Raw genomic sequence first — 14,815 nt, 5'->3', positions numbered from 1 at the left:
GTGGGATTTCCAGGCAACATTGACAGCTCAGAAATCTTCCAGTTCATATGATTTTTCTCTGCTAATGTTCTTCATCCTGAGCATAAACATAGAGGTGGGTACCTGGCTTTGCCAGGCTTGGGACTTTGCCAGACAGGTGCTAGAAAAGGACGATGAGTCACAGTAAGTTAGAATATTGACATGAAAGTGGCTAGTTAAGATGATGGATTATGGAATACAGACTGGACAAGGGAGGAAAAAATATAGGAGGGAGAAGACGAGAAGATAATAGAAGAGTGCTATGGTCTGAATGTTTGTATAACCCCAAAATTCATAGGTTAAAATCCTAACCCCCAAAGATATTGATATTAAGAAGTCAGACCGTAGCAGGTGCTCTTGTCATGAGGGTGGAATCCTCATGAACGGAATTAGTGCCCTTATAAAAGACGCTCCAGATAGATCCCTAGGGCCCTTCTGCCATGTGAGGACAGAGAGAGAAGGTGCCGGCTATGAACCCAGAAGACTGCTCATTCAACTTTGCTGGCACTCTGATCTCAGACTTCTAGCTTTCATAACTGTGAGAAATAGTTTTCTGTTGTTTATAATCTACCCAGTCTGTAGTATTCTGTTATAGCAGCCCAAACAAACTAAAACAAATGGTCAATGGACTGAAAGTTGCAAGTGAAGTAGTGATAGATCCAAGCAAGTCAGCCAAAATGATCAGAGTCTATAAACTAAAAATGTGAAGTTTGTAGAAGTGGTTTCAAAGGTGGAAGACTTTCCAGGGATGAGTTCCGGAGTCTTACTCTGGGAATGGTATCTATATTAGTCAAGATAATATAAACTATCCTGCATTAAAAGATTAGTGCCAATCTCAGATACAAATATCAAATAAAACAAAGCTTTATTTATCATGCATGCTGCTTTTTTGAAACGCTTCCAGGTTTCTATGACAGAGGATAAGACTACACCAAGTTCTTAAATGCCTTGGTCTAGAAGCAAAACATGTGACTTCAGTTCACAATCCTTTGTCCAGAAGTCATCATATGGCTTCATCTATTTGCAAAGGGGCTGGGAGACTTGAAGGAGTGCATGGATATTAAATGAGAAATTAATGTTTCTCCATGGCTGCTGAGATGGATGGAGGTGAAGGTGATTACAAATAATGTCATTATGGAAGGGCGTCCTTGATGATTGTCAGAGTTGTAGGAGAAAGAAAAACTGAATGAGGTGCTATACCATTTAGTGAAAGGAAGTGTCATTGCAAGTTGGTAGATAAGAGCAATGAGAAGGAAGAGAGTTGAATGGTGAATCCAAACTTTTTAAGAAGAGAAGGATTTTGCCCTGGGTGGAAAAGCAAGTGTCTAGGAAAATGCATTTGGGAACAATAAAGAAATCTATCACTTCAGCAATAGGAATCCAGCTGTTCCACTAGACTGCAAGGGAATCAGGACTATTGCCCAATAAAGTCCTGTGGAGAGATAAGAATGGCCATATAGCCAGTCCTCATAAACACATATGGTTGTTTCTGTGATAGGAAATTACTTCTGACTATTAATTGATATTTTTCGGGTATTTCTTTGTCTTTTGTGTTTAGCCCTAACTAGTTAGCTAGTTTTTGCTCATTGCCTCAGTGTGAGGATTGTAGCAAAGTGGAAAGCCAAGGGCCTTTAACACTACTCCTAAATTCTAGCCTACAAATGGCCCAAGCCATGAAAATAATGGAAAAGTGTGATGGGCAGAACAACAGCCCCCCACAACGTCCATGTCTTAACCCCTACAACTTGCAAATAGGTTATATGGAAAGGGGGAATTAAAATTACAGATGGACAATGGATGAATGGATAAAGCAGATGTAGTATATATATATATATAATGGAGTATTACTTGGCAGTCAAAAAGAATGAAATCTTGCCATTTGCAACTACATGGATGGAACTAGAGGATATTATGGTAAGCGAAACTAGTCAGTCAGAAAAAGACAAATATCATATGACTTCCCTCATATGAGGACTGTAAGATACAAAACAGATGAACATAAGCAAAGGAAAGCAAAAAATAATATAAAAACAGGGAGGGGGACAAAAACATAAGAGACTCTTAAATATGGAGAACAAACAGAGGGTAACTGGTGGGGTTGTGGGAGAGGGCATGGGCTAAATGGGTAAGGGGCATTAAGGAATCTACTCCTGAAATCAGTGTTGCACTATATGCCAACTAACTTGGATTTAAGTTTAAAAAAAAGATTACAGGTGGAATTAAGGAGACTTAAATCTATCCACAGGGTCTTTAAATGTGGAAGAGAGAAGCAGAGGAGCCAGTATCAGAGTTAGACAACACAAAAAGGCTTGACTGGCCATTGCTGGCTCTGAAGATTAAAGAGAGCTATGAACCAAGAAAGGTTAGTCATCTTTAGAAGATGGAAAAGGAAAAGAAATTCATTTTCCCTTAGAGTCCTCAGAGGGAGTACAGTCCTACTCACACCCTGCTTTTAGCCCAGGGAGACCTATTTTAGACTTGAACTCTAGAACTGTAAGATAAATTTCTATTGTTTTAAGCCACTAAATTTGTGGTGATATGTTACAATGGCAATAGCAAAACTAATACAAAAGCAAAGAAAAAGTTTTAAGAATTGGAAATTTAAGGAGGGAATTATCTGGGAAAAGGGAAGGGAGAACAACATCAGAGAAGAAGCAATGATAACATGGATATTTGTTAACAGCAGATAAAACAGCCTTGTACCCTGCTCTCTGGGCCAACATACAGGCAGGCAGCTAACTCCCTGAAATGGGGTTATACATATGATCTGTGCTTTATACGTGGTGAAAGTGCAGGGAGACAGCAAGACCACTAAGCAGAATGGCTATGTGCTGTGATAGTCTGAAGGTGTCTTAATTGGCCTCATTAAGAGTTCTTATTTTGGCCAATAGTACTTTGCCCTCTTTTCTCCAGTGCTATATCCTAATATTCTTTTTGTTTAGTGTGGTAATTTTGTCAACCTGTCTAGACTGAACTAAATTTCTTGAGTTTTCCTTTATTGTAGGTTAGGGTGAGCAACAAAAGCCGTTCTTGTGGGGAAATACGGAGGGTGGCAGGAAAGCGGCAGCCATGTTGTAGTTCAACTATATTGTCACTTCTCTACTGGCTGGCTCTCTTTATTGGTGAGGCAGTGCCATAGTTGAAACTGGGTCACCCTCACCTAGATCCTCCTCAGCCTCCCTGAATCCTGAGGTGGGTGTTTAACTCCATGAAGAAAGAAGTGGCTTCTTCAGACCACCTACCCCATCAAGGTCAGAAGCAACAAGAACAAAGGTGTCAGACCACCTGTGAGGCTCCATCTCAAGCCGTAGGTTCTAGCTGGTTCTTGCTTTCTCCTACATCATATCTATCTTTTCTTCACAACTGCCTGCCTGTTGGACTTCAAGCTCCAACATGAGATAGGAAGACAATGGTTTACAGAAACTGCTTAACTAGTTCTCAAACTCCATAAGGTCAAATCCCTGTAATAAATCCCTTTGAATATGAGATAATGTACATGTATATATACACCCTGTTCCTCTGAATCCTTGAGTTTCCATCTTATTTGTTTCTGATGTTACCAAAAATTCTTTTCAATTTATGTGATTTGTAGGAATTATATTTAGTGCCTCTCATGGATTATTATCCATTATTATAAGTAATCATTTGTTTCTTACTTAAAGCTATCTATAAAATGCCTCTCCCTACTGCTCCTTCAACATCCCCCCCCCAAAGCCTTAAAAGGATCATTCAAAATACATAACTCAGATATAATGCTAATAAAGGAACCAGTCAGTGATCCATGAATAAATTATGAATAGTGACAGAAGGCAAGGCGATGTTTGTGATTCAGCTCAACAGACTTTGCTGGCAAGAAAACATCCTGTAATCAATCCTTTGATTCTGGAAAACAGAGTTCAAAATAAAAAATGAAGTAATCCTTTAAATACAGCCAGAAAACATAAAACAAACACTTGCAAACCTAGAATTCCACTCCTCTTGACCCCTTTAAAAAATACTTAAGCTACGTGGAAAGAGTGGGGGATTTGAGAGTCAGACAGGCCTGGGTTTCAATCATGGTCCTGGCATTCCATATTCTGTGGCTTTGAGCCAACAATTTAACTTTTAAGAAGCTCAGTTTTCTTACCTACAAAATGTCAGTAATAGTACCAGCCTCATAGGATTGCTGAAAAGATTAGAAATAATATGTAAAAGTTCTGGCATGTAAAAGGCACTTGGGGTGGGGGGTGCTACCTCCTATTACTAAACAGCTCAAATGGCACATGCATCCCCTTTGTTATCTCCTGGGTGCCTGGGTGGCTCAGTCAGTTAAGCATCTGACTCTTGATTTCAGCTCAGGTCATGATCTCACAGTTCGTGAGTTTGAGCCCCACATAGGTCTCTGCACTGACAGCATGGAGTCTGTTTGGGCTTCTCTCTGTCTCCTCTCTCTGCTTCTACCCCGCTCACACACTCTCTCTTTTTCCAAATAAATTTAAAAAACTTAAAAAAATTTTTTTAATTTATAAAAAATATATCTCTGAAAACGTCTTGGAAGATCCCTACAGATGGATGCAATATACTTTGGAATTGCTTTGGGACTCATCTCACCTTCCAGACCCAAGACCCACACCCACCAAACCTTTCCTACAGAGTCTAAGGTCACACTAAAGGATGTAGGAGTTCACCCTCTTCATAGCTGGGGGAGGATGGGAGTCCAGGCGGGAGCGTTGGAGAAGAGCATCAGAGAAAGCAATGCCCTAGTCCTTCAGCAGACAGCTGCTGCTTCCGTAGCTGCACTGGGTGCTCCGTCACACGACCGGAGACCACAAAAAGAGGTCAGGCCCTTCCTGGCCCAGTTTAGAGTGAGTGGGTGAGTAGATTGCTTTCCTCTCTGACTGCTTCCAACCATTTTCCCACCTTCTTCTGTAGGTTCCCACGGTCAAACTACCAAGCCCAGGAATTCCCAAAATGAAGATACACTGACAGCTGTGTTTGGAATCTATTTAACAGCATTTTAACAATTACACAGGGCCGAATCTGACCTTTAAATTACAGGAAACTTATCCCCAAAAGACTGAATGAAAAGGAAGAGATCACATAGATAAAAAATGTTCCCTAAATGAAATGAAATTATGGGTGAAGAAAGGAAAACATGCAAATAAAACATTATCCTATCACAGGCAATAGTTTAAAAAAACTCTGGGGCCAAGAATATAAATCTTTATTCTATAATACAAATCTTTATTCTATAATCTTAAACAGAATTCTCTTGTCCCCGACTTACACTATAAGGCATCCAAGACTATTTATTTTCTGATTCTTGCCACATGTATTACTACTATTTTAGCTTAGTAGAGTAGCGACTTCTTTTTTTAAACAGTAAACATTCATCTATTGCTCTGATAAGCCCATCTGTACTGTCTAAACACTTTTTACCTGTGGTTTAAAGTTTCTGTAGATGTGTGGCCCAAGAGAACACCACCTTTATGAATATAATGAATTATTATAGTCCTAAGAATGAAATATTGATAACATAGCATTTCTAGTACTTTTGCTTCTAGCAAAAAAGCCCAATATAAGTGAAATTTTATTCACAGAAGTTAGAATTAGACAACAGAACTCTGGTTTTAATAGCCAGTCCTCTCCTCTGATGAAATTCAAAAGTATGCCCAGATCAGATGAACAGTGTTCTTAAAAGGCTACTACTCTGGGTTGGCAAGGATTTGGGGTAAACAGTCACTTTTGAATATCCCTGTTACACATCCAAATCAATACGTCTTTCTGAAGAAAGATGGAAAAAGGATTCAAATTCTTAAAGATGTATTTATTGAAAATGTGTCTCTTTTTTCTTTCATTATTTTTTAAATGTTTTTATTTATTTTCAGAGAGAGAGAGAGAGAGAAAGAGACAAGAGTGTGAGCAAGGGAGGGACAGAGAGAGAGGGAGACACTCAATCTGAAGAAGGCTCTAGGCTCTGAGCTGTCAGCACAGAGCCCGACACAGGGCTCAGACTTGTGAACTGTGAGATCATGACCTAAGCCGAAGTCAGACACTCAACCTACTGAGCCACCCACGTGCCCAAAAATGTGTCTCTTTTAAAATATATATTCTTTATATATTTATATATAATATATGTATTTACAAAAAAGACATCAAGGATATGTTTTGCAATGTTATTATGACAGAAATTTGAAAGAACCTAAATGTCCTACAATAGAATATTAACTAAATTGCCAAATATTAATATGACATGATGCTATATAATCATTCACAATAACGTACAAAAATATTTAGTGATGGGAAAATATTCACATTGTAGTCAGTTAATTTGTTTACTTACTGAGTATATAAGCCAAAATGTTAACAGTATTTATTCATAAATGAAAAGATTACGAGTGATTTTTGGTTTTAACCTTGTGCTGTCTATATTTTATAAATTTTCCATGATGAATATGCATTACACTGCATTCAAATTCTGTTAGGTATTAAAAACTATTCTAGAAACTCAGAATTTTTAGCATATTTATATTTGTGTTTATTAAATTTATTTCATAGCTTATGCAAAATTACAAAAACAAATTTATGGAATTTATTTATATTTATGTTTGTATTTATTATTAGAATCATGAAATTTCATATTTGAAAGGGATCACAGGGATATCGTGAATTCTAGAGACAAAGTTTGGTCTCTAGAAATTTAAAAGACATAACTTACATCATTGAATAGACTTTTAAAATCACTAATATAAATTATGACCTCTTTAGTCCTTAAAATGGTTCCACTTGGGCCACTTCTGATTTTTTTTTTAAATAAAAGGGGATAATCTCTACTAGTTTGATAAACTATCTTTTACTTTAAGAAACAGAGGAAACAGCTCTTTACTTTTGAAAGTAGGTCAGTTGTAACATATTTCAATACAGCTTAAAATTCTTTTGAATTACTGTCTAAACATCATGGTAGTAGGATTCCGGTGAAGTAACACGTAGTAGGATTCCGGTGAAGTAACACACTTTCTAAAACAAATTTGTATATCAGATGTCAAACCAGAAATTCTGGTAATATTTTTTTAGTCTTCCAGAATTAAACTACAAATGAATTTCTGTTTCTGTCCCCAAATGTAAACACGTACCACTGATAGATTGCCTGATCCTATATATAGCATCAAAAAAAAATGTCTTTTTAAATGTAATACATAGTCGAACTTTCATGGGCATTGCCCATTCTTGGGAATACTAAGCAAAAATTCATTTCTCAAACTGTATAGGTGGTTCTTCTATTAATGTGGTGGCAACTAAGCAGTAAAAATACCAAAGTCTTTTCATAAAGGGCACACCTTCAACTTTTTTTAAAACTATCTACTTAGTGCCAGGTTTGTGCGAAGTGCTGAGGATAGATACATCTGTAATAGGCCAGAGTTCCTGCCCTCAAGGAGCCTACAGAATAGAATGAATACCTGAAAATAAGCAGGCAATTAGATTACAGATTGCCAAACACTATTCTAAGAGAAGTACTCTTAGAATTTATTTATATTTATCCTATCGGATAGGACGCTGGTAGAAACCACTTGCAGGACCTGTTTAGCTCACCTTTCCCTGAAAGCTGCCTTCTATCTTTGCACCACAGCCCTGTCTGTACTATGTACCAAAAAGTCCAGCCACAGATGAGGTATTCCTGGACTGAGAGGTACATACCTGACCGAGGCTGGAACTCATCCCAAGAGAAATCTGATCAGTTAGCTGTGGCAGTTGAATAAGTACAGTTATGTAAAATCAGGGGTTGTTGGGGGTGGTTGTTGGAGGCTACATACAAGTAGAGAAAAGAAGGCTACTCTGCTGGGGTTGGAAGAAGAAATGGAACTCAATCCACTTGGGAAGAATCCTCTTCCAAGGGGCTCACCATTGTGGCTAGCAAGTTGGTGCTGGTTTTTGTTAGGAGGCCTTAGTTCCTCTCCACAGGACTAGTTGAGGAATGACAGCTGGTTCCCTCGATCCAAGAGGCCAAGGCAGAAGACGTAATACTTTTCATAACCTTGTCTCTGAAGCCACATACCAGTGTTTTCACTGTTATTTGTGACCAGCCATCCTGCTTAACTGGACTAAGACTTTAAAATGGTAATGTTGGAAATGGTGGCAGCAGCTAGTGCTGCCATTGAGAGGGGCAATATCAATCTTTCTCAAAGGGATAGGCAGGTATGTATAAGGAGGAAAGGGCAGAAGGAGACTAAATGGGCCGTCATATGCCTGTTAAGAACTACTTTGTGCTAAGTAGTGTCATGATTGGGATGCCACATACATTGGGTCAAAGGATCAGAGACACTGCTCTCCAAGGTATGAGAAGTTCCTGATACACTCTTAGCTTTTGTATAAATGTACGGATTTGGGGGAGAGGTTTTAAGGCAGATTGAACCCCTTTAGAGTAGTCCTAAATAGAATCCTAGTTCTAAAATGTCCTAAATTTCAGAGTTTAAGACTAAGGACTTAATCCTAAAATTTAGGGTTCTGGGGAATCCTATTATTTTCTGGGAGTAACATTGACTTTTTTGGATGGCTATCTTCTAGCATAATGGACACAGTGTTCCCATCTCTTCATATGTACAGTCTCTATGTTTTCAGAACAAAACCATAGGATATAATTTGATAATGGGCAGGGTATTTGAAATTAGAACTGTCATTGAAATCCCTACTTTCTCTTAGATATATAAACCAGTTCTTTTATGTTCCGTGTATATAGCAAAATAACTATGGAGGAGTATAACCAATTAATAGAATTTCAGGGTTCTTGAGGATGAGTGGCTTCTAAAGAAGCTAACTACATTTTTTTAGGTGTTCATAGATCAAAAAAAAACCTCCCCAAACAAAAAACAACCCTTCAGGATAGGGTTGAATTTTGTGTTTTGTTTTAATATCACACATTTAAAGAAATATACAACATTATATTTTCATTACAATTCTCAGAGGTGAAAAACATAATGTAGTTAATTAAATAAAATAAATTCTCCTAAGAACCCCAGAGTCGATAGAGGTAAATGATCTCTAAGGACAGGAAAAAGAAAGAAAGAAAGACAAAGAAACAGAACAAAAGAACATTGCAGTGGGTTTTCTAAGTACATTGGAAATCAATTCAGATAACATCTGGGTACAAGAGAGGCTCTATGTAGTCTCAAACAGAAAATCAAAACAAAGGGCAGATATAAACTGTAAACTAGAACATAAAAGAGAATCAGATTTAGGGCACAATGTGACTATAGTGACCCCTGCTGGAGCCTTTTTTTTTTTTTTTTTTTTTTTTAACTGAAGAAGCCAAATCAGGGCTGTGTAAGGTTAAAAAGTTTTCATAGAATAATTGCATTTGGAAGCTAGGAGAGGCTTAGAGGATATGTAGCATTATCTCTTTAACTCATGACTGATGAAATAGACTTTGGTCCAGAGAGGTTAAACGACATGCTTTAGGTCACAGAATTGGGATTACCAGGAAATAGACATCTGCCGAGTTCTTGGGCCTGTTTACACAGATGGAGTTTTATGTCACAACAAATAAAAATGTCTATAACCCACAAAATGAAGAGGGCAAGCAAAACCTCAGGAACCTACACTGATTTTAAAATAAATTATACATTTGATTTGGTAAATGAGGACTCAACTTTACTAAAAAGAAAAATTTCTAATTGATATTAACATGACAGTTTTTTTTTTCTTTCCTCTTTGGCCTGTCAGTTTATATAACTTCGTATCAGACTCAAGTTTATTTTTGGAGTGTTAAGTTGTTCTGTCCTCTACTAGGTCACCTGTGTTCCCCATCTCTGCTATTTTGATCTTTTTGAAATATTTCTTTGGGTTTGAGTATGCTTTTTATGTCCTTCCCCATTCTTTACCCCTAAGAAAACTCTTGATAATGTACTAAGAAAAAGGACAAAAGAAAAATAGCACAATGGTAGTGGTTCTTACACCAGGATTTTCTGGAAAGCCTGACTCTGATTCTTACCCTCTACTCAGTGCACTGGAGTCACCCATTCCAGCATACCCTTTGCTGCTTTAACTTTCTTCCATCAATCAACAGCTCTCTCCACTCCATAAATCAAGAGTTCCCCCAGGATATCATGACAATGGGATTTGTGCATTCATTCTCTTGTCACTCTACTAGAAGGTAAAATCCTGGTCCCTGCTTATACTCTTAGGCAGTTATGGAACCTTTGGCAAAGCCACTTTACTCCTTCTGCATTTCAATTGTGTCATCTTTAAAATGTATATAATCATATTAGCTATACTTCAAAGTGTTTCAGTGATAATAAAATAAAATATTTGAATGAGCTTTGAAAATGTAAAGAATTATGTGCAGGATATATTTGAGACATTATTTTTATTATTTCTTTGTAATTTATTTCCTCTACAACTATTCAAGCAGGTAGCCAGATTATTTTCTATTTCTTTACTTCTGGAATTTTTTTGCATGGAGAAATCTTAAGCTACTTGAGGTTAAAAATATTCTTCTTATCTTTTATAGAAAAGATTATATTAGGAGTTCTGGAGAAGGAAAGAAGAGGAGGGCGTCAAGTAAAGAGAACAAGATAGAATTAGAAGTTTGAAGACAGAACAAGATAGAAGTTTGTCCCAATATGACCAGATAGATTATAGAAGTTTGTTGATTTCATGACCAATGGGGACACAGTAGAGCCTACCCTGCACCTATGGAAGATGGCAAGGCCACAAGGTAGAAGACTTCATGATATATGTGTTAAAACCTGACTGTCCACTTTACCTGGCAGAGAGATAAACAGAAGTAGAGATCTACATTGATTCACAGATAAGTGGCTATTTGGACAAGGAGGCTAGAAAAAATAAGTCAGAGGCTTGAAGAAAACAGGACTGGTAGACTGGTTAAAAGGAGATCTGAAGAAGAGTTATATGGATGGGCTTCTCAGAGAGGGGAGAGTGAGGATATTGTGTCCCATATAAAAATGCTTAATAAAAGACATCCACTGACAAAAGATTTTCAATAATCAAGTAAACAATGTGACAAATCCTGTGGATATCAGTTAGCTGTCTTTCCCAGCCACCCTGGTGCTTGTATAATGGGCTCAGGAATATAATGGTCCTGGCAACAGTGTGGGCTTAAGAACACAGACTTCACCACACCCTTCACCAAGCCTGATCTGGCTACTATCACTGATGAGTGCCTATCTCACCACCATCAGAGACTAAGTTTCTAAAATGGCACGAATCCCAGGATCTGCCAGCACCTGAGGGCAGACGTATTACACTGAACCTATATTATCATAGAGGACAAGACACTTAACTTGGCTATGGATTTGCCTTCTTTGCCTATAATGTTTCTGGTAGCACCACTATCCATGGATTTAGGGACTTCCTTGTTCACAGTCCTAGAATCCCATAATATATTGCTTTTGACTAAGAAATTCCATTTAAAGAATTAGAGTTGAAGACATAGGTCATGTCCATATGAAGAAGGTGGTTTGATAAAATGGTGGAATGCACTATTGACAACTCACTACATTGCCACAAGTGGGACTGGGAGCTGTCACACAAGTTTTACTATATTTCCTAAGCCGGCAACCCATATATAATGCTATTTCTTCCATAGCCATCATACTTAGCTCTAAGAACCAAAATGTAGAAGTAGTGGTGACTCCTTTATTGTAATTCCTATTGACGGAACTCATGCAACTTTTGTTTCCATCCCCACAATTTGTTCTTAGTTTCCAAAGGAAGAATACTCTCTCTAAGAAATACCAGAAGGGCTCCACTGAATGGGATTTGAGATGGCCACATTAGCCACTTTGGGTTCTTCATGCCACTGAACCAACAAGCAAAGGAGGGGGTTACTGCATTGGCTGGGGCAACTGATCCTAATTATAAAGTAGAAAAAGGGTTGGTACTACAAAGCAGAGAGGGAAGACTATGTCTGGAGGTCCAGGGATTCTCTGGGCAGCTCTTAATACTCCCACATTGATGATGAAAGCTATTAGAAGATTAGAGCAACCTAAGTCAAGCAAGAATCACTAACGGTTCAGATGTTTCAAGAATGAAAGTTTAGATCACTGTAACCGACTATCTCAGGTAATATTATAACAGGTTATCAAGCAAAAAGAAATATTATATCAGACAGAGGAAGAAATGTTACTTCTACTGACAGCAAACACTCAGTGAAATGTGGGGACTCAACATAGCTGGATCATTGGAACCTACCCAAATATTTCTATTTTGGGGATACCATGCTCCCAATCGGTGCTTAGAAAGTCTACATTGTAATGCATAAAGCTGTAAAATCAAATGTAGGTTTGATTTTTGGTACCTCAGACCCACTGATACAAGAAATAAGGCTTCTTCTTTTTTTTTTTAAGGTAGTCAAGGAAATTTTCTGATTCTCTGACAGTACCTTGAGCTAATAATATAAATCCCTGAATTTATCATTTTCTTTATGTAAGCTTTCCAGTATAATCAGAACAACTCCCAGGCCTCATAATTTCCACCATATTTTACACTAATAATCACTTAATTTCCCAAAGTCTTGTCATTAAAAGGCACCTGATTCTTAGAAACAATAGGTTACGTTTTGAGGAATATTTTGTCACTGCATGCATGGTATAGACTCCTGGTGTCCGTTTTTTCCACTAACAGTGAGGTCATTCCTGATTTCAGATCTAATCTTTGTATATATTAATGTCCACTATATGCTCATATTATAGGATAGGTTTCTCGGGAAGAAGAGGGACACACATGAAGGAAAGCAGTGGCCCTCGACCTCAAGTATGTTGTGAACTTATAATCAATAGCTAAAAGAGTTCTGCCAACCTCCAGATAGCACACAGCATTCTTTGAGCTGCCTCATTCTCTTTTCATTAGATGACCAGTGGGCACTATATCTGTTAAGCTGAGTCAGAAAGGAAAGAAGATAATTCTTACAGCCCCAAGTAGTGCCACCATATTTCTCACAGAAACAGTGTTATAAATGATGGTTAAGCTTCCACACTAATTCCTTAAAGCCTATTTGACACAAAAGGTCACTGAAATACAGTCCTATTTGAATATAAAATACAGTACATTTCTGAAAAAATTATGAGTAGGCTCTACTTACATAACCAAGAAGTCTAATAATCATCCAGACATTGTTTCTATTACAAAATATACTTTGAGTCTAATCTGAGACATTACAAATATCCTTCCCTTTAGGTTTAAAGGGAACATAACTTCAACATAATAAAAGCCATATGGAAAAAAATCTCACAGCTAATATCATACTCAACAGTGAAAAGTTGAGAGCTTTCCCCCTAAGATCAGGAACAAGACAAGGATACACACTCTCATCACTTTTATTCAACATAGTACTCGAAGTCCTAGCCACAGCAACCAGACAAGAAAAAGAAATAAAAGGCATATAAATTGGTATAGAAGAAGAAAAACTTTCACTATTTGCAAATGCTATAGTATACAAAAAACCCTAAAGATTCCACCAAAAAACTACTAGAACTGATAAGTGAATTCAGTAAAGTTGCAGGATAAAAAAAATCAACACACAGAAATGGGTTGCATTTCCATACACTAATAATGAAGTAGCAGAAAGAGAAATTTTAAAAGGTGGTGAAAGACCTGTACTCTGAAACTATAAAACGCTGATGAGAGAAATTGAAGATGACACAAATAAATGGATATTCCATGCTCATAGACTGGGAGAACAAATATTGTTATAATGTCCATAGTACCCAAAGCAGTCTATAGTCAATGCAATCTTCATCAAAATATCAACAACATTTTTTTACAGAACTAGAATAATCCTAAAATTTGTATGAAACCACAAAGACCCCAAGTTGCCAAAGCAATCTTGAAAAAGTAGAAAAAAACTGGAGATATCACAATCTCAGATTTCAAGATATACCACAAAGCTGTAGTAATCAAAACAGTATGCTAGTGGCACAAAAATAGACACAAAGATCACTGGAACAGAATAGAGAGCCCAGAAATAAACCCACATTTATAAGGTCAGTTAATCTATGACAAAGGAGATGAGAATATGCAATGGGAAAGAGACAGTCTTTAACAAAAGGCATTGGGAAAACTGGACAGCTACATGCAAAAGAATGAAACCGGACCACTTTCTTACATATTCAAAAATAAACTCAAAATGGATTAAAGACCTGAACATGAAACGTGAAACCATAAAAACCCTAAAAGAGAGTACAGGCAGTAATTTCTCTGACATTTGGCAATAGCAACATTTTTCTAGATATGTCTCCCAAGGAAAGGGAAACAAAAGTAAAAATAGACTACATCACAATATAAAGCTTCTGCACAGCCAAGGAAATAATCAATACAACTGAAAGACAACCTGCTGAATGAAAGAAGATATTTGCAAATGACATATCCAATAAATGGTTAGTATCCAAAATATATAAATAACTTATACAACTCAACACCAAAAACACAAATAATTCAATTAAAAATTGGCAGAAAACATGAACAGACATTTCTGCAAAGAAGACATACAAATGGCCAACAGACACATGAAAAGATGCTCAATATCACTCTTCATCAGAGAAATGCAAATCAAAACCACTATGAGGTATCAACTCACACCTGTCAGAATAACTAAAATCAACAACACAAGAAACAAGTGTTGGTGAGAAGGTGGAGAAAAAGGAACCCTCGTTCAACTACATGGATGGATCTAAAAGGTATAATACTAAGTGAGATGAATCAGTCGGAGAAAGACAAACACCATATGATTTCACTGATGTGTGGAATTTAAGAAACAAATGAAAAAAGAAAAAAGCGAAACAACCAAAAAGCCCCAACTAGATTC

At 37.2% G+C, this 14,815-nt stretch overlaps 1 long non-coding RNA gene across 1 annotated transcript in view; it reads left to right on the top strand.

The window, feature by feature from the left end:
* LOC122240980 overlaps positions 1-11,108 on the top strand; it is a 41,500-nt gene extending 30,392 nt beyond the window's left edge. The window contains exons 2-3 of the long non-coding RNA XR_006220853.1: positions 2,264-2,380; positions 10,502-11,108. This is a non-coding gene — a long non-coding RNA (uncharacterized LOC122240980). The remainder of the gene's footprint in view (positions 1-2,263; positions 2,381-10,501) is intronic.
* The last annotated feature ends 3,707 nt before the right edge of the window (positions 11,109-14,815 follow it).

The sequence above is a fragment of the Panthera tigris genome, chromosome C1 (genome assembly GCF_018350195.1).
Source record: "Panthera tigris isolate Pti1 chromosome C1, P.tigris_Pti1_mat1.1, whole genome shotgun sequence".
NCBI classification, from domain to species: domain Eukaryota; kingdom Metazoa; phylum Chordata; class Mammalia; order Carnivora; family Felidae; genus Panthera; species Panthera tigris.
The sequence above is the reverse complement of the archived record's forward strand: the minus strand, read 5'-3'. Positions and strand labels throughout refer to the sequence as shown.